Here is a 22064-nt window from a genome sequence, read left to right on the forward strand (position 1 = left end):
CGTAGGAAAAATATACCTAAAAACAAGTCACATCATCTTTGTTTTTAGGTGTGTATATATATATATATATATATATATATAATAGAGGGAAACATTCCACGTGGGAAAAATATATATATATATATATATATATATATATATATATATATATATATATATATATATATATATATATATAAAAATAGAGGGAAACATTCCACGTGGGAAAAATATATCTAAAAAGAAAGATGGTGAGACTTACCAAACAAAAGCGCTGGCAGGTCAATAGACACACAAACATACACACAAAATTCTAGCTTTCGCAACCAACGGTTGCCTCGTCAGGAAAGAGGGAAAGAGAGGGAAAGACAAAAGGATATGGGTTTTAAGGGAGAGGGTAAGGAGTCATTCCAATCCCGGGAACGGAAAGACTTACCTTAGGGGGAAAAAAGGAAAAAAGGACAGGTATACACTCGCACACACACACATATCCATCCGCATATACACAGACACAAGCAGACAAATGTCTGGATGTGGATGGATATGTGTGTGTGTGCGAGTGTATACCTGTATGCGGATGGATATGTGTGTGTGTGCGAGTGTATACCTGTCCTTTTTTCCTTTTTTCCCCCTAACGTAAGTCTTTCCATTCCAGGGATTGGAATGACTCCTTACCCTCTCCCTTAAAACCCATATCCTTTTGTCTTTCCCTCTCCTTCCCTCTTTCCTGACGAGGTATCCGTTGGTTGCGAAAGCTAGAATTTTGTGTGTATGTTTGTGTTTGTTTGTGTATCTATCGACCTGCCAGCGCTTTTGTTTGGTAAGTCTCATCATCTTTCTTTTTACATATATATATATGTATTCATATATATACATATATATATATGAATATAATAGGCCTTTACAAATGTCTGCTTGTGTCTGTGTATATGCGGATGGATATGTGTGTGTGTGCGCGCGAGTGTATACCTGTCTTTTTCCCCCTAAGGTAAGTCTTTCCGCTCCCGGGATTGGAATGACTCCTTACCCTCTCCCTTAAAACCCAAATCCTTTCGTCTTTCCCTCTCCTTCCCTCTTTCCTGATGAGGCAACCGTTGGTTGCGAAAGCTTGAATTTTGTGTGTATGTGTGTATCCTTTCGTCTTTCCCTCTCCTTCCCTCTTTCCTGATGAGGCAACCGTTGGTTGCGAAAGCTTGAATTTTGTGTGTATGTTTGTGTTTGTTTGTGTGTCTATCGACCTGCCAGCGCTTTTGTTTGGTATGTCTCATCATCTTTCTTTTTAGATATATTTTTCCCATGTGGAATGTTTCCCTCTATTATGTATATCCCACACTGTTTCTCTCTATTTCAAGCTCTTTCTACAGTTTTGTGATTGCTACTGCTAATATCCTGCATTTTCTGCTGCTGCTGAGTGCCTCTTGTCTCCCTGTCTCCTGCATACTCCATATTTGCCTGCCTGCTTCCCACCCCATCAGCTCCTCTCATTCCACCTGCCTTAAACTTCTTCACTCCCACCACACCCACATAATATAGCAGCAGGTCTCAAAAATCAGTGTCATCATGACTGGATTGTGTGTGTGTGTGTGTGTGTGTGTGTGTGTGTTTGTGTTTGTGTTTGTTTGTGTGTGTGTGTGTGTGTGTGTGTGTGTGTGTGTGTGTGTGTGTGTGTAGATGATGTTCATACTAGACAAAGAACAAAATGTCACTCAAAAGCTGGAACAATTATTTTCTGAGCTGTTATACACATCTATGCACCACCAACCAACTAACTACAGATGAGTGATGGACATTTTGCATTTTTATCTATCATATTTTCACCCAATTCTGTTGAGAAATAAACCCATTTCTCAGTCAATTATCAGACAGACTTGCCTGCTCAACTTCTTGGTTACATATGGACTGAAGCACTGAAATCTTGAAGCATGCTTTGATTGTTTATCATCATAAACATGTGTGTACACATACACTAACCCTCCCCCTGTTCCACGTTGCCGATACACACATTGCAACAATTTGTAGTTCTTGATGTAGAGAAACCCTCTGAAAATAGGGGTTCAATTGATGAGGCATGTAAGTAGTTGCTATTTGTCTTAGGCTTTTTTTGAAGTGAGTGAAATCAAATATTTTAAAATAAAATATTGTGTTTTTTTTATTTTTATTTTCGAAGGCTTTGATAATATTTGTTACTTTTTCTTGCTCTGTATATATAAGGGCAGTCAAATGAAATGCAAACACCCACCACAACATGACTGTGGAATGATTCCATTCAAAAGTAATTACCACACACATTAAGATAGTTATCCCAGAGGGAGACAAGATGATTAATTCCTGTTTCATGAAACATAGTCAGCCACTTACAGATCCAGAACCACACCTTCTGTACAGCTCAGATCTTTCACTGTGTGATTTTAACATCTTTGGCAACCTGAAGAAAGACACCCATGGACTTCGGTTTCAGCCGGACGAGGAAGTGAGGGAGTGGGTGTGGTTGTGGATCCAACAGCGGCTGACTGTGTTCTGTGAAACAGGAATTGATCATCTTGTAACCCAATGGGATAAATGTCTTAATACATTTGATGATTACTTTTGTGGCAAGGGTTTGGTTTTCATTCGACTGCCCCCTCATATGTTTGTAAAGAAAGAAACAATAATGTAACTGTGCATGCAAGGGTGCTGTTTCTAAAAGAGATGCCATGGCTGTCATAACAGTATACCAATATGCTTTTGATGTGCTTCAATAACCTCTTATACTTTTCATGTTTTGTGGGAGTACTAACTGGTTTATATTTTAGGTTGTATTTCTGAATTAATCTAAGTGAATGTTTTCAAGGATTCTTTCAATGTTATGTTGAATTCCTTTCCTTGTTCCTGGCAAAATCAGTACAATATCTTAATGATTACAATTTCAGTTCAGTATTAAAATTAAGAAAATCATAAAATTATAGTTTATTATGTAATGACTTCTGTACTTTTACATAATGGTTTGTTTGCTCATTTTCCACTGAGCATTCATATTGATTGACCCAAATAGTAATAACCTGTGCAGATTACAATAATGCATGTCTCTGAAAACACATTTGTATCATAAAATGTATCTACTTACAGATTATAAGAACAGAATCAGCATTTGAAGACTCACAATAGCTTGTAAGTGGGCAAGGGTTGGCAAAGAAGAAATGATAAATGATATGCTAAGTTAATGTACAGTCATGTTCAGACGAGTTAATGCACTATAAAAACATCAAAATTAGCTCCGTTTGTGAACATTCATGTACGTCTACACAGTGAGATCGAATCCTGAACAGTCCTTAAACAAGTTTTGCAAACTGCAAACAATTATCGTGTCTGCTATCACAGACACATATCACATAATCTCATGAAACAGTTAAGCTCTCCATATATCAGTACATATTACTAATACAATGAGGAAAGAAGGGACTAGGAGGAAGGGGTAGAAGGACTGACGTTTACATTTTACATTTAACTTTTTTTTGTATGCGTCACATACACACTCAAATGGTGTTGTTATAGACTATCTCTGAATATGGATGTTATATATATTTGATAATGTTGTGAATTTTCTATCAATGCTGATAAGTCTCCAGATAGAAATAATCAACATTTACATCAAACACTTTTCATTCATGAAAAAAAATAAAGCTTAGCATGTGAAAACAACTAAAGTCTGATCATTTTCCAAAGCTCACTGAATCTGAAGATAGAGCACTACTCATTCCAAACCCACCCCCTCCCCCTGGAGAGTGCAGAGCACAGAGGAGAGGAAATGGGCATTGTCGAATACAGGGGTATTGTAGGCCGCTCAATGGTTCTTGGTTGATTGTGTGAGGTAGCACGACCACCATGCGTTGGATGGAAGGCACGGGTGGACCATTTGTCATGAAGCTGGGGAGGTCCATGCCAGCTGGACTGGAGAAGGTATAGTCCACAATCCAGTAAGGAGGATGGGCTGGTTAATGAACATGTGTGAATTGGCCCAGCATGGGAGGTGTCTGTATTGGAGGAACAGCAAAGAGGGGGCATATGTATCTTGAGCATTCCGTTGGTGCTGACTGTCACTGTTATTCCAGCTGCATCCACCTCATCTGGAATGGGGACTGTGCATTAGATGTAAAGTGGGTGGGAGTGGCCTCATGCATGCAAACTGTCCCTCAGATGAAGGACACATTTTCAACTCTCCCCGTTGATTTCTATCAACGTCCCATACACAGCTGATGTTTGTAATTCATTGAAATTTCATTCTTCACTGCTGCCAAATCCACCATGGTGTCTGTTCTTTCAGACATGTTCAAAAGGACAGACACCTTACACATATAATTATGGCAATCACAAGCCCAGGATCATTTCTGTGCAGGTGCACACATATGCTCGAACTCATGTGGGAATGGGGCTTGCCACAAGCATTGAGATTAATGGGTAGGGAGTACTACTTTCATAGTGTGTGGAGTAAGTTGAGACTGTGGGTCTGCTGGGCAGTGTGCTTGGGATAAGTCCACACAGCCACACTAATTCCTGTGTCCTCAGTGGCTCAGGGGTTAAAGTGCCTGCCAAGTAAGCAGGAGATCATGGGCTCGAATCCCGGTTGGGCACACATTTTCAACTCTCCCCATTGATTTCTATCAATGTCCCATGCACAGCTGATGTTTGTAATTCCTTGAAATTTCATTCTTCATGGCTGTCATGATTCACCATGGTGTTGGTTCTTTTGGACATGTCAGAAAGAACAGACATTATGCACATAGAAAATGAGAATGTTGTTTAGGTATGCCTAGCAGTAAGAGCAGTTAAAGAGAAGAGAGTTTGTGACATTGCCAAATTTGTGCCACGTTTTTGAGGTCATAAGGCATATATATAAACTTGTAAAGGTCAACAGGGGTGATCAAGGCTTTTTTTGGTGTGTCACTCTGTTCCACAGGAATTTATAAATATGCCTCAGGGCAGTACAAAACTCTGAAAATGCATGCTCTACTAAATAGTTGGGCAAAGCCTTGAATGTTTGGGATAGGATACTTGTCTATTATGGTAAATGAATTAAAATAACAATTGTCACCACAGAGCCACACTGTGCCATCCTTCTTGGGAACTAAGTGTATGGGGGACAACCAATTACTGTCTGACAGTGGAACAGTACCTGCCCACAGAAGTCCATCCACTGCAGTCTTAACAAGGCATAGTTTGTGTGGAGGGAGGTGGTGTGCTTTATGAAGCACTGGGGGTCGTCTGTCATGACAATTTTATGTGTTGTCCTATTTGTAATCACGTTCATTTGAACTGATGAACATGACAAGGGGACATCTCAAGCAGAAGTTGGTAGCACACAAGAGTAACTAACCTGAGATGCAATCAGTGCGGATGAGGCGGGTTCACCAGAGTTGAAAGAGGCAGATCACTGTTGCTGAAATACAGCAATGTAGACATCTACATCTATATTCTGCAAAACTACCGTGAAGTGCTTGGCAGTGGATATGTCCCATTGTATCAGTTTTAAGGTTTCTTCCTGTGCCATTCATGTATGGCGTGCAGGCAAAATGACTGTTTGAATGCCTCTGTGTGTATAGTAATTATTAAAATCTTATCCTCACAATCCCATGCAGGCAATATGTAAGGGATTGTAGTATATTCTTAGAGTAATCATTTAAAGCCAGTTCTTGAAACTTTGCTAATAGACTTTCTCAGGATAGTTTACGTCTATCTTCAAGAGTCTTCCAGTTCAGTTCCTTCAGTATCTCTGTGACACTCTCCCATGGATTAAACAAACCTGTGACCATTTGTGCTGCCCTTCTTTGTAAATGTTCAATATCTCCTGTTAGTGCTATCTTGTATGGGTCCCACACACTTCAGCAGTATTCTAGAGCTGGTCTCACAAGCGATTTGTAAGCAATTTCCTTTGTAGATTGGTTGCACTTCCTCAGTATAATGCCAATGAACCAAAGTCTACCACCTGCTTTACCTACAACTGAAACTATGTGATCATTCCATTTCATATTCCTACAAAGTGTTACACCCAAGTATTTGTATGAATGCCAGATTCCAATAGTAACATTGATATTGTAGTCATAGGATATTAAGTTTTTTTGTTTTATGGACAGTAAAATTTTATGTTTCTGAATATTTAAAGCATGTTGCCAATCTCTCCACCACTTTGAAATATCATCAAGATCTGACTGAATATTTATGCAATTTGTGTCAGATATTACTTCATTTTTGGATAACTGCATCATCTGCAAAAGCCTGAATATTAATAGGCATTGCAAATCAGCAAGGGCCTGCTTAGCCATGCCATTCAGTTCTGTGCTGCAAGCGCAAAGGTCATCATCTGCAGAGGATTTGGATTAGAGTCAAGAGAGATCAGTGGTGAGGCAGTTCACCAGAGAAGAGCATTTGAAGGGAACTGGTTCAGTATCATTGGAGGGCTGGGGGGGAGAGGGAGCTGAGGCAGTGACTGAACATGCAATATGTGTACCTGAAGCACAGTGCACTAAAGCAGATGACAGGAGGTCAGGCAATGGATCAAAGTGAATAAGGAAATCAGTTCCAAGTACTGGCTCTTGAACATCAGTCACTTGGAAGGACCATGTGAACAGTTTGATGGGGGTGTGTTTAATAGATAACACGACCATTGCATCAACACGAAGTGTTGATTTATTTGCCACTTGTAGGAAAAGTTTGGTTGGTTTCACATCCAATACAATGAATGAGAGTAGGACAATACCAACATCAGCTCCAGTGTTGAGAAGGAAATGGTAACATCTGCATAAATCCAAGGCATTCAGATAGCCTTGTAGAGTAGAGGATAGAACAGAATGCAATGTCTGTAGGTGCCCTTTGCCATCGTCTTGAGCCGTGGCGCCTACTGCACAGGGCGGTTGGCAGTTGCTGGCAGCATCCCCAAAAATTGTGTGGAACCACCACAATGGATATACTGGGTAGGGGGAACTGTGTATCAGTCAGCTGGGAACACTACCCCTCCCACAACAGTAGGAGAGGAGACAGAGGGGATGACTATGCTGGCTCAGCTGTTATCGATGAAGTTTGGTGAGAAGCAGCTGGTGGTTTGCATTGCTGGCCACTAGGTGCCTGCAGTTCATTGTGTTGCTCAAAGTGAGCCCACACCCAACTTCTGTTAACCTCAGTGGCAGACGCTGCACTGTGTGAAGGAAGTAGGCAGCAGTGTTGAGTAATAGTGTATGCCTAGTCAGTCTACAGTACTTTATCCTTGCATGATGATGAGGTATGGGGAAGCAACTGTAATTGTAATTCCTGTGACAGTTTAACTAACCACAATGTCCAGAGCATTAAGTCTGGCATGACCTCTGTCATGACCTGAGCATGGAGACATCGCTACAGTTGGGAAGATGTTCTGTCACCTAAACTCTCATCGCATCATCGCAGATGATGCCGTAGATTGCATTTGCTGGTGTACATGAAAGGTGCTCAGTGAGGAGTGCACAATCAGAAGCACATTTGTTATCCTTGGGTGCATTTAGAAACAAGTCACCAATAATATCAGTTAGGTCAAGCAAATAGTTCACCAAACAAACAAAATGATTGCCATCATCTATGATACCATACCAAGGTATAAACCAAGTCATGGGGTCGCCTATTTGTATTAGTGGCAGCTTCAGAAAACGACCTGGCGGCAGAGCTTGTGGCAGGGTCGGTAGGGTGCAGGCCACACAAGGGTTCAGAAGAGTAGCATCCACTGGTGTCATCTATGCAAAGTGACAGGCCCTATATTCTGACGAAAGTCCAGCACTTGTGTTGGCACGATATTATGCCCATCACTCACAGGTCATGTGGTGAACGGCCCCGTGTGGCCACATAATGAAGACAGCATGGCTGGCATGGAAGAATCGTACAAGACAAGTGAAACTAAAGCAGTGGGGCCAAGGTGCGCTGTCAGTGGTCTGTCATATCTGTGTAGTAGGGGGCAGCACATGACCACAAGTGAAACCCAATGTGGAATCATCGACAACCAATGCCGATGGATTCCTGAAGGAAGGTCAAAATCATGACTGAGTCCTGAGCGGAGGGGCAGAACCATGGCTGGTATGTTGCTCAAGTTCTGCACCGTGTGGTAGATTAGGTAGATGCAGGAGTATCTCAGCGCAGTTGACTCGAGTGTCCCATTGGCTGGTGCAGAAGTGGGTACATTAAACAGCAGAGCACGATCGGTGAGAAAGTCGGCATCAAAGGTGTATGACGTATTTAATGGTGGGCCACACTGATGAGGGGGAGCCATGCATGTGGACCCTGAAACTGTACAGCTGAGTGATCCATAGTGGAGTGAGGTAGAAACTCCAGAAAGAGGAAGCCAGAATCTCGTGCACAAGAAACTTCCTTGTGAACACAGACTCCAGTATCGGGCATCAGTGGAGGTGTGTGCTGCACCCGGCATGACAAAAGAGGTTAGAGTTGTCTGTTCCAAGGGATTAAACACTGAAGAAATGAGCATCCTCATTGTATTAGTAGCATCTGCAGAAAAACATTGTGCTTCACAACCAAAAGGCAGTACGTGGTAGCAATGTCATGCACTGCGAGAAAGGTTTGAGGTTGACTCACCGTTTGAGCTAGTATGAAACCAGTAATAAGTGATGCACAAACTGAAGCATGTTCACATGACATGGTGTCACCAATGTAGATTTTCTATCAATGATGATGAGTTTCTGGACTGAAATAATCAACATTTACAATCGAGCACTCTTTATTTGTGCAGGATTACACAAAAGTAAAGCACAGCATGCAAAAACAACCAAAGCCTAAATGTATTCCAAAGCTTATTGAATCTGAAGATAGAGTGCTCCTCATTCCAGAGTCATTGGCAATCAGTGGTCACCACAATGTTACACACTAAGCATAACTCTTCCAGTTATTTTCTAATCATCTCTCTTTAAGTGTTTTGGAGCTACAGATTTAGTAGACGTGAAAACCACATTTGCAGTACCGGTATTACAAGACAGTTCATTCACTGACTAGCAGAGAACCCGCAACTATTTACTGCAAACAAATTAAATCTGTACTCCAAAATGAAACATAACATTCATGGATGTAGAAAGAGTTGAAGAAATAGATTATAAGATTTACATATTATGAAAAAATACTAATGTAGGATACTGTTCTTCTTTTAATCACATGAAAAATGAATGAGATTAAGGACCAACATTCACTTTCAAACCAAAAATCTTTTTCATGAATGAAAGAAAATACTATATTTTAAGATTCACTGTTATAAGTGTTTTCATAGATAGAAGGTTAGAAACCCAATAATAACCCACCATCATGAGTACATATTTTGATCATGTCACAGCAGGTAGTTAGCACTTAGTGTTACATGATGCTAAAATGAAAGGTCATCAGCACCGTTGCATGAAAAAGGAGAACAAATGTGGTTGAAATCTACTAAAACAACAATAAATTCTGAAATCACACTGTATCAACAAACTCAGCACAACAAACAAGAATTTAAAATAGAACATTTACATATGTGAGGACATAAAAGAAATCCATGTAATGTAGATAAAAACACAGCAGAATTACTGTAGATAAAATCATTTATAAACTGCCAGGACAGAGACATTTAAAAGAATCCAGATACTGAGGCTAAATGACTATTTATAAATTTTGAGTGACACAGCCGTTATATCCTTTAATCACCAATAATTGCGTGGATATTCAAACACACTCACTTAGAAACAATAGCGGGTTACATGATAACAACTCAGTATCTCTCATTCGACTGCCGTGCCGTGACATGCGGCCGGCGCAGTTCGTAGCTAGGTGGCGCTCCCGCGCTCAGCCGAGTTGCGGAGCGCCTCTATCGCCGTTTGCGCGTACTGTCGTGGCGGCACTGTTAAATGTCGTGGCACTGTCACAACACTTTTCCCCCCTTGAAAAAAAAAACACTCACTTCCTTGGAGACATTGACAGTGCAGAGACATCCATGGCCTCTTGTGAGGCCTCGAGAAGATCTCGCGGAGAGACACGAGAGTATGGTCGAAAATGTCCAGGATGGAAGCTCATGCATGGAACGTGCCTCCTGGATGAGATGATGGGTGAAAACTCCGGAGCAGCATCCATAGGTGTCGTGGACCTGGGGGTGTGCTCCAGCGAGATGGGCCCCGGAGAAGGCGGCGTCGTGACTGGGGCCAGTTCCGGCGTACTCGGAAGCGGTAGCGACGTCGGCTGCATCAACACGTACGGTAGATCAGCAGCAGCGACAGGACTGGCTTCTTGGGCTGATGGAGCCAAAGAAAGGGGTGGTGGCACCGGCGTGGCCACCACTCGTGGGCGCATCTGGTCGTGATGGCGAAAAACCGTGCCATTGTCCATACGTATTTCACAAAGCCGGCGGCCGCGAAGAGCCTTGACCACCCCTGGAATCCATTTAGGGCAAGATCCATACCCTCATGACCACACGTCAGCGGCGCCCACCGAGTATTTTCCCTGCACTAGGGGACACAGCACAAGGCCTGGCAGGGTAAAGCAGGTGCAGTAGAGTGCGCGGTTGGCGTCCATGCAAGAGTTCAGCAGGGCTGCAATCACCCAGAGGCGTGAAGCGATAAGAACTCAGAAATTGCAGCAGAGTGTCATCTGTGGAAAAATCACTAAGGAATTTTTTCGTCTGGCTTTTGAAAGTGTGGACAAGGCGCTCGACCTCCTCATTCGATTGCGGATGGAAGGGTGGTGCTGTAACATGATGAATCCCTTGTCCAGCACAAAAATCACGGAAGGCCTGCGAAGAGAACTGAGGGCCATTGTCCGTGGCGATCGTGGATGGAAGACCTTCTAGCGCAAAGATTTTGGACAAAGCCAGCATCGTCACCGCAGTGGTGGGCGACGGACATCAAACAACAAACGGAAACTTCGAGAAGGCATCAATCAACAGTAGCCGATAAGTACCTAGGAAGGGGCCGGCAAAGTCAGCGTGCACCCGTTCCCATGGCTGCGCCGAATCAGGCCATGGAGAGGGCATTGTACGAGGTGCAGCTAGTTGTTGAGCACACTGACCACACGCAGCAACCATGTGGGCAATGTCCGAATCAATACCGGGCCAATAAACGTGCCTGCAGGCCAGGGACTTAGTCCGAGAAATCCCCCAATGGCCTTCACGCAACAGTTTGAGAACATCTTTGCGAAGAGAGGCTGGCACCACGACCCGTGGAGATGCGCCATCCGTGGCCAGAAGAACAACACCATCACGAATAGACAGATGAAGGCGCAAGGCATGGTAGTTGTGAAGGGGATCCGATGCCCAGCCCTTGGTCATGTCCGGCCAACGCCGTTGAACAAAACCGATCACCTGACACAGGACCGGGTCCCGCGCAGTAGCCGATGCGACCTGCGAACCTGTAAGTGGAAAACCCTCGACCGCACGACGTTCTTCCTCATCAATGTGGAAACAGAGTAGTTCATCACGATCAAAAACCGGGTCAGGGCCCATTGGCAATCGCGACAATGCGTCAGCGCTGGCGTGCTGGGCCGTGGGGCGATAGTGAATCTCAAAGTGAAAACGAGACAAGTATAAGGCCCAACATTGCAGGTGGTGAGCTGCCTTATCCGGAAGCGACGCTGATGGGCTGAACAGAGAGACCAGCGGCTTGTGGTCGGTGATGAGGTGAAACTTAGAACCATACAAAAAAACGCTGAACTTTTTTAGAGCATAAATGATAGCGAGCACCTCCTTTTCGATTTGAGAGTAACGCCGTTGCGCATCATTGAGGGTCTTGGAAGTATAGGCGATGGGTCGTTCCGACCCATCCTCATACCGATGGGCGAGAGCAGCCCCTAGGCCATACTGTGACGCGTCAGTCGCCAGAACCAAGTGCTGACCCGGTCGGAATGTGGCAAGACAAGGCGCTGACTGCAAATGAGCCTTCAGGTGGACAAAAGCCTGCTCACACTCGTCGGACCAACAGAAAGGGACGTTTTTGTGTAACAGCTGATGCAGAGGATGAGCTACCGCCACCGTGGATGGAATGAATTTGTGATAATAAGCAATCTTGCCTAGAAACGCCTGAAGTTCTTTGACCGTAGATGGCTGGGGTAGAGCATTAATGGCCGCAACGTGTTGACATAGAGGACGTATACCCTCACGGGACAAGTGGAAACCAAGATACACAATGGAGGGTTGGAAGAACCGTGACTTGTCCAGATTGCACTTCAACCCAGCCGAATGCAAAACCCGAAACAGTGAACGCAAATTGCAAAGGTGCTCCTCAGTGGAGGGCCCCATGACAACAATGTCATCCAGATAGTTTATGCAGCCGGGAACGGAAGCCGTGAGCTGTTCCAAAAATCGCTGAAAAATGGCCGGCGCACTAGCGACACCAAATGGTAACCGCTGGTACTGATACAACCCACAAGGAGTGTTGATGACGAGAAATTCCTTGGAAGAAGCATCCAACGGCAACTGATGGTACGCCTCCGATAAGTCAAGTTTGGAAAAGAACTGGCCCCCAGCGAGCTTGGTAAATAACTCCTCAGGACAGGGAAGAGGATAAGTGTCAATGAGGCTCTGAGCGTTGACGGTGGCTTTAAAATCACCACACAATCGCAGACTCCCGTTTGGTTTAGACACCACCATGATGGGCGATGCCCATTCGCTGGAGGTAACAGGAAGGAGAATCCCTGAAGCTGTTAAACCTGTCTATCTCAGCCTTGACAGGTGCACGCAACGCCACCGGAATAGGGCGTGCCCGGAAAAACTTAGTGCGAGCCGTAGGTTTAAGAGTAATGTGGGCTTCAAAATCCTTGGCATGACTCAGACCAGCAGAGAACATGGACGAAAATTCAGAACACAATCCATCCAGCTGTTGATACGGAATATCCTCAGATATGAGGTGCACATCATCATCAATGGAGAACCCGAACAACTGGAAAGCATCATAACCGAACAGGTTTTCAGTGCACGCATGATCCACCACATAAAACGTGAGGGGCCTAACAACAGACCTGTCGGCAGTGGAAGCATCAAACTGGCCAATGATAGGAATTTTCTGTTTATTATAAGTTCTCAGATTTCGCATAACTGGAGACAAGGGAGGGGAGCCCAACTCCAAGTACGTGCGGGAATTAATGAGAGTTACTGCAGAGCCAGTATCCTCTTGCATGCGAATGTCTTTATCCAGAACACGAACAGTAACAAACAACTTATTTGTTTGAGGAAGCACACAGATAACATCCATGTCCGATGCCTCGTCGACAGGAACTTTATGGAACTGACACACAGAAGCAATGTGGCCTTTTTTCCTACATGAATTACACGTGGCCCAACATTTTGGACACGCGGCCCTGTCATGCTGTACGAAACAATGTGGACAAGAAGGAAGTGCGGAACGAACCTGCTTCTGTGGTTGCTGGTTTCCCTGCGAGCGTTGCAGCCCAACGCGGCGTTGTTTATGCGAGTGAACCACCGCCAAATCTTCGTTCTCCTGTGAAACAGGCAAATTGTCTGTGTCGAAAGTTGACTGTACAGTGCCTACATCACACCACGCGTCTATTTGCGTGCCAGCAGCGTGAGACACTTCAAAGGATTGAGCGATGCTTAGAACTTCTGACAACGACGGGTTTGGCAGTTGTAGGGCACGTTGCCAAACTTCTTTATCAGGAGCAAGCCATAGAATAGCATCCCTAACCATTGAATCAGCATAAGACTCATGATGAGTGTCCATGACAAACTGACATTTCCTACTCAGACCCTGTAGTTCCGCCGCCCAAGCCCGGTAAGATTGATGGGGCTGACTGTGATAGCAGCTGATAGATCCGTGGGGAAATCCAAGATAGAAGTAACGACTTACACATAGCAGCGTCGACAACGCCGAAAGCCAAGAAGTGTTGCCGCAAACGCTTCTTGTAATTCTCCCAGTCTTCAGCGGCCTCGTCGTAAGGAGGGAATGGAGGCGGAGAAGAGGAAGACAGACGATGAGTAAGCGACGTCGACAATGCCTGAATAGCAGCCGTCAGCTGTGTTTGTTGTGCCTGAATAGCAGCCATCAGCTGTGTTTGTTGTTCAATGAGCGCTTGCATAAGCTGTTCCATGTCTGCCCCATCACGAACACACAAATCCACAACGCAGTGAAAATATCCGACCTCGTCGCCAAAAAGTGGTATAACCTTTAATCACCAATAATTGCATGGATATTCAAACACACTCACTTAGAAACAATAGCTGGTTACATGATAACAACTCAGTATCTCTCATTTGACCGCCGTGCCGTGACATGCGACCGGCGCCGTTTGTAGCTAGGTGGCGCTCCCGCGCTCAGCCGAGTTGTGGAGCGCCTCTATCGCCATTTGCGCGTACTGTCGTGGCGGCACTGTTAAATGTCGTGGCACTGTCACAACACAGCCACTCTACAACACACTAGAATATCACAGCCAGCATTTTTGATAGGATCCCTGACTAGACATAAAACTTTAATGAAAAATACCAAATCTGTCTCATTGTCATTTAAGGGGAGACGATGGCAGTCTTGCAATGATATCTTTGTAAATCTGTATCTCTGTAATTTTTTGATCAGTGTCACTGAAATTTTGCACACTTATGTGTAGGGATCCAATATGTTTTAAATAATTTTTATAGAATTGTTAATAAAATTTTAATGCTGTGAGAGAATTTTGAATTTTTGGTTACATTTTTATTTTAAGGTACAATTTTTCATTATGTCCAAGCAAATTTGGCAATTTTTTTCTGTGGTGAAGTAATCTACACTGATAAATGTACAATTAAGTGCAGTAACTTTTTGGTGAATTATTTCTATTATTTTCTGTGATATTTTGGATTTGAACATTTTTTACAGTCAAATTTTCCATATATTATTAACCACAAAATTGTTTATAATGTCTAGATTAAAATTTTGTTCAATTTAAATATTGCTCCCATGTAAAAGAATAGGTGTGCCAAATTTCATCAAAATCCTTCCAATAGTTTCTGATATAAGTGTTCCTGAAAGGAGAAAATCTTATGTTGCAGAAAAATAATTTTAAAGTTTGGATATAATATTTTAAAATTTTTTAAAATCATACCATAGCTAGAACCACCCATATCCATATTCCAGTTCTTCCTCATCATCCTCTGCAGCTCTTTTACCTCCTCTGCTTCTTTCCCTAGCAATTTTTTCTATATTCTATAGCAAAGTCTCTGCCTTCATGATTCCTTGCTCATCGATGATCATAGTAACTGTTCAGTGAAGACTCCTGGTATGAAGCGCAACTTGCTGAGGATGAGAAGTATTGCCACTTTCCCATCATTAAACACTGCTGCGGCTTCCAAAGCAGAAATCTTCTCTACCAAATTGGAAACAAACTATGTCTTTGGACATCTCTTCCAAATAAGTGCAATGAAGCTTTCATTTGGTTTCTGTGATTTACCATGCAGACATTTTTATAGCAGTTCTGGTGAAGTGCTCAAAAAGTTGGGTTAATGGCCATGTTGTTGTTTATGTTGTGGTCATCTCCAGTACCTACTGCAACCTACATCCTTCTGAATCTGCTTAGTGTATTCATCTCTTGGTCTCCCTCTACGATTTTTACCCTCCATGATGCCCTCCAATACTAAATTGGTGATCCCTTGATGCCTCAAAACATGTACTACCAACCTATCCCTTCTTCTAGTCAAGGCGTGCCACAGATTTCTCTTCTCCCTAATTCTATTCAATACCTCCTCATTAGTTATGTGATCTCAGCAAATGGACTCTCTTTAAATTTTGATAAAACACAGTATATACACTTCCGTACAGTAAATGGCACAACTCCAGTAATAAATATAGACTTTGAACAGAAGTCTGTAGCTAAGGTAGAATTTTCAAAATTTTTAGGTGTGTCCATTGATGAGAGGTAAAACTGGAAGCAACACACTGATGGTCTGCTGAAACGTCTGAGTTCAGCTACGTATGCTATTAGGGTTATTGCAAATTTTGGTGATAAGAATCTCAGTAAATTAGCTTACTATGCCTACTTTCATTCACTGATTTTGTATGGCATCATATTCTGGGGTAATTCATCATTGAGTAGAAAAGTATTCATTGCTCAAAAATGTGTAATCAGAATAATTGCTGGAGCCCACCCACAGTCATCCTGCAAACATCTATTTAAGGATCTAGGGATCCTCACAGTAACCTCACAGTATATATATATTCACTTATGAAATTTGTTGTTAATAATCCAACCCAGTTCAAAAGTAATAGCAGTGTGCATAGCTATAACACCAGGAGAAAGGATGATCTTCACTATGCCGGGTTAACTCTGACTTTGGCACAGAAAGGGGTAAATTATGCTGCCACAAAAGTCTTTGGTCACCTACCAAACAGCATCAAAAGCCTGGCAGATAGCCAACTAACATTTAAAAATAAATTAAAAGAATTTTTAGATGACAACTCCTTCTACTCATTGGCTGAATTTTTAGATAAAAATTAAGGGGAAAAAAACCAACTTAAACATTAGTGTCATGCAATATTTTGTGTAATGTAATATCTTCTACAGACATCTTTTATTAACCTGACACGTTCCACATCATTATGAAGTGTCGTATTCATGATCTATGGAACAAGTATTAATCTAATCTAATCTAAATCTAATCTTCCCATCTAGTCTTCAGCATTCTTCTGTAACACCACATTTCAAAAGCTTCTATTCTCTTCTTGTCCAGACTATTTATCGTCCATGTTTCACTTCCATACATGGCCACACTCCATACAAATACTTTCAGAAACGACTTCCTGACACTTAAATCTCTACTCGATGTTAACAAATTTCTCTCCTGCAGAAATGCTTTCCTTGCCATTGCCAGTCTACATTTTATATCCTCACTACTTCGACCATCATCTTTGCTTTCCAAACAGCAAAACTCATTTACAACTTTAAGTGTCTCATTTCCTAATCTAATTCCCTCAGTATCACCCGATTTAATTAGACTACATTCAATTATCCTCGTTTAGCTTTAGTTGATGTTCATCTTATATGCTCCTTTCAACACACTGTCCATTCTGTTCAGCTGCTCTTCCAGGTCCTTTGCTGTCTCTGACAGAATTACAATGTCATCAGCAAACCTCAAAGTTTTTATTTCTTCTCCATGGATTTTAATTCGTACTCTGAATTTTTCTTTTGTTTCCTTTACTGCTTGCTCAATATACAGAATGAATAACATCAGGGATAGGTTACAACCCTATCTCACTCCCTTTCCAATCACTGATTCCCTTTCATGCTCCTCGACTCTTTATAACTGCCATTTGGTTTCTGTACAAATTGTAACTAGCCTTTTGCTCCCTGTATTTTACCACTGCCACCTTCAGAATTTGCAAGAGAGTATTCCAGTCACCATTGTCAAAAGCTTTCTCTAAGTCTACTAATGCTAGCAAAGTAGGTTTGCCTTTCCTTAATCGATAAGTCGTAGGGTCAGCATTGCCTCACATGTTCCAACATTTCTACGGAATCCAAACTGATCTTCCCTGAGGTCAGCTTCTACCAGTTTTTCCATTCATCTGTAAAGAATTCCTGTTAGTATTTTGTATCCGTGGCTTATTAAACTAATAGTTTGGTAGTTTTCACATCTGTCAACACCTGCTTTCTTTGGGATTGGAATTATTATATTCTTCTTGAAGTATGAGGATATTTCGCCTGTCTCATACATCTTGCTCACCAGATGGTAGAGTTTTGTCAGGACTGGCTCTCCCAAGGCTATCAGTAGTCCTAATGGAATGTTGTCTAATCGCGGGGCCTTCTTTCGGCTTAGGTTTTTCAGTGCTCTGTCAAACTCTACACGCAGTATCGTATCTCTCATTTCATCTTCATCTACAAGCTCTTCCATTTCCATAATATTGTCCTCAAGTACATCACCCTTGTACAGACCCTCTATATACTTCTTCCACCTTTCTGCTTTCTCTTCTTTGCTTGGAACTGGGTTTCCATCTGAGCTCTTGATATTCATACAAGTGGTTCTCTTTTCTCCAAAAGTGTCTTTAATTTTCCTGTTGGCATTATCTCTCTTACCCATAGTGAGATATGCCTTTACATCTTTACATTTGTCCTCTAGCCATCCCTACTTAGACATTTTGCACTTCCTGTCAATGGCATTTTTTAGACATTTGTATTCCTTTTTGCCTGTTTCACTTACTGCATTTTTATATTTTCTCCTTTCATCTATTAAATTCAATATATCTTCTGTAACCCAAGGATTTCTACTAGCCCTTGTCTTTTTACCTACTTGATCCTCTGCTGCCTTCACTATTTCATCCCTCAAAGCTACCCTTTCTTCTTCTACTGTATTTCTTTCCCCCATTCTTGTCAATCATTCCCTAATGTTCTCCCTGAAACTCTCTACAACCTCTGGTTCTGTCGGTTTCTCTAGGTCCCATCTCCTTAAATTTCGGTCTTTTTGCAGTTTCTTCAGTTTTAATCTACAGTTCATAACCAATAGATTGTGGCCAGAGTCCATATCTGCCCCTGGAAATGTCTTACAATTTAAAACCTGGTTCTTAAATTTCTGTCTTATCGTTATATAATCTGTCTGAAACCTTTGAGTATCTCCAGGCCTCTTCCATGTATACAACCTTCTTTTATGATTCATGAACCAAGTGTTAGCTATGATTAAGTTATGCTCTGTGCAAAATTATACCAGGTGGCTTCCTCTTTCATTTCTTACCCCCATTCCATATTCACCTACTATGTTTCCTTCTCTTCCTTTTCCTACCATCAAATTCCAGTCCCCCATGACTATTAAATTCTCATCTCCCTTCACTATCTGAATAATTTCTTTTATCTCATCTTACATTTCATCAATCTTTTCGTGATCTGCATAGCTAGTTGGAATATAAACTAGTACTACTGTGGTAGGTGTGGGCTTCGTGTCTATCTTGGCCACAATATGCATTGACTATGCTGTTTGTAGTAGCTTACCCGCACTCTTATTTTTTTATTCATTATTATACCCACTCCTGCATTATCCCTATTTGATTTTGTATTTATAACCCTGTATTCACCTGACCAGAAGTCTTGTTGCTCCTGCCACCGAATTTCACTAATTCCCACTACATCTAACTTTAACCTATCCATTTCCCTTTTTAAATTTTCTAACCTACCTGCCCGATTAAGGGATCTGATATTCCATGCTCTCATCCATAGAACGCCAGTTTTCTTTCTCCTGGTAACGATGTCCTCTTGAGTAGTCCCCGCCCGGAGAGGACGCCTTCATCATTTAACCATACAGTAAAGCCATTGCAACCTCATACAGGAGGTTATTTTTATGGCTGTAAGGTTCCCTTCTTTCGTTGCTTTTCAGAAATTTGCACCATTTGTTAGAACATAGGTCATGTTGAGGTAAGTGTCTATTGACAAGTAATGAAACCAAATGTCCCATACTGCCTTCCTCATACTATCCAAATCTGTTAGGTTATTTCAATTGCAGCACCATAATAGACTTTCAGGCTGTAAATTCTCTTCTTTGTTAGTCTGTTTTTACTGCCCAGTGGCTTCCCATCCTCTAGTAGCTTGGCTTTATTGTCTGCAATGAGTCTTCTGTGTCGTCTTCTGATTATGGCCTAAGTTTTTGAATAGTGCAGTCTTTTCCATAGGGATGACTTTCAACCACATTCTTGAAAGCACAAGAGTCTCCATCTCCTAAATACTGTGTGTATCCTGCTCCATACTTTTGCAAAGACCTATGGAAAAAAAGTTTCATACCAGCAGCTTCCATCCCAACACAGGAGCTATTATATCTCTTAAAAAAAATAATGTAATGTTAGCTATTTATTTAGAGGAAAACACTCTCCTAGTAAATTTGTTTGTCCTTTGATTTATCGTGATCTGTTACTGATTTTTAGTGAAGTTAGTTTTTACGTTTAGCTTTCAAAAAAAAATACAAAAGAGATATAATAAGCAAAAAAATGAATTTCGTAGGTTGCCAATTACGTATTATATCTGGTTTTATTGAGCGCCAGGCTCCCTACAAATTACTGTAAATGCAATAGCGTAGTAGTACTCAGCTCTGAAATTATTACTATCACAGAAAATAGACAAGTTTTAATAAAATGATTTCACTGGATTCCTTCAATTAATCTCACTGAATATTTTTACTTTATTTCTTCTGCTCCGGCTATCAGACATTGTGCTGTGAAAAAATATTTTTAAATGTACCGCGTAATGGCGGCTAATAGTTAACGGTCAGCGATTACTGTTACTCGCTCCGCAGCAGCTGGAAACATGCTAAATAATTTTCATTAAATATTCTTTTCATAAGATAAATGTGGCGTTGGTTCTTGAAATAACACACGGAGATCACTTTATACTAATATATTCTTACTAGGACACAGTTTACACCATTAAATATTTGCAATTACGTTACGACAGAAACAAAATGCTAGCACCGCACAATAGCTTGCGTACCTCATTCCAGCTAACACCAGAACGAACAGAACAAAACAGACTAGACAGAAGAATGAGCATTGCATTGTATTTTATACTCTTACAATCTCATACTCTTATAATCTCATACAATAAAAATAATGTCTTTTCTGCATTTATCGATGTATATATTGTATATTTTTACAGTTAAATCAATGTTTGCAATTCATTTTGAGTCACATACTGTCAGTTTTATTTATGTTTCACCTTGATAAGGGTGAATATTGCAAAAGGGACACTACAGAGCCTACATAATTCCTGCTAGAAACAGCTTTGTGAGTTTTTCTTTTCCTTTGTTATCTGCATTATTACATTTCTTGAGGCAAGGAATGTGCAGAACAATATTTAGACATTACCTGTAAGTCTACTACCTTTACAGTGTTGACACTAATGACTGTTAAAAACTCCATGTAGTGAAGTATGCCCCTCTTCATCCAGGAACTGTCACAGGAAAGTGCTATATCTTTGATATTAGTTGCATCACAGTTTTCTTGAAAAGCCTCCTGGACTGCCACTTTCATGCTATAATCACTCACTTCTGCAATAAGCACAAACCTCATATTGACTTCATACATTCTATTATTGGCCTTCGATGTCTTGAATGGTGTGTCAGCTTCACAGTTTTGACATAAAATGTGCAATGTGCAAACCAAACCTTCTCTCTTTCCATCATCCACCAAATTCACATTTCCTCCATAAAAGAGCTTTTCTAAGTGCCTCTGCCACCAATTCCAGATCCATAATTCTCAAACCTGTATTTCTGCCATGATTTATTTCTTCTGACACAATACCTTTCCCAAGTTTTAGTTTATATGCAGTTGGAGACAACCTAATGTTTCAATCTGCAGCCCCAACCCTAACCTCAACATCAGTTTTTCGCTTTATATTGGAAATATGGGAATTACTATATTTTTAAATGCTTTACCAGGCCTATCCATTGTAAAATATATTCAACCTTTTACAAAGAATGACACAATAAATCTAACTTCACTCAAATTTCACTAAACAGCTCAAAACTTGTTTACAAAGCTCCACAGCCTTCTATACCACACTGCTTGGACCACAAAATGGCTCCACAGCCTTCTATAGAACAATGCTGTATACAAAAAAATCACAGCCTTCTAAAGCTACATTTTCCATGTACACAGGCAAAATTGGGAAAGAAAATTTTTCCTCCACTGGATACCTTGCGAAGTGGGCATGGGGTATTACACTGCCCACAGATTTCATTTTTTTTTTTTTTTTTTGTACCATTTGTAGTTCGAATTTCAAAGAAAAATTTTGGGATAACAGTCTTAATTAAATTTAATTTCAGAAAACCAAATACAAAAATGTGATTTTTTTCGTGATTTCCGCCATAATCTCCTCTTAAAAGCGAGAGCAGATCCTGTGGGAGACTCAAGCCTACCCTCAGGTCACCACATAAAACACACTCAATTAAAATATGCAGCCTGTTTTTTGCATCTTTGATACAATGGTGCAGAGCCCTACTGTGAGAGATAGGCTTGAGTCTAGGGGCAATGTCTTATTCTTAATCTTGTGATAGCTACTTCTTTAGCTCACAGTGATGAGAAGAGTTAAGCCATAATTGAGTGGTAGTGTCACTGTCTGGTTGTCCCTCGCTTCCAGTCACTGAACCTCCCACCAACACAGGGCCATCTGGGTTATGATGG

General features: G+C 41.5%; 1 protein-coding gene across 5 annotated transcripts in view; it reads left to right on the forward strand.

Moving 5' to 3' along the window:
- The window catches only part of LOC126090121 (calcium release-activated calcium channel protein 1-like), a 556688-nt gene that overhangs the window by 484320 nt on the left and 50304 nt on the right, over positions 1-22064 (forward strand). The gene's annotated exons all lie outside the window — the stretch shown is intronic.

Source organism: Schistocerca cancellata, chromosome 1 (assembly GCF_023864275.1).
Source record: "Schistocerca cancellata isolate TAMUIC-IGC-003103 chromosome 1, iqSchCanc2.1, whole genome shotgun sequence".
In the NCBI taxonomy this organism is placed as follows: domain Eukaryota; kingdom Metazoa; phylum Arthropoda; class Insecta; order Orthoptera; family Acrididae; genus Schistocerca; species Schistocerca cancellata.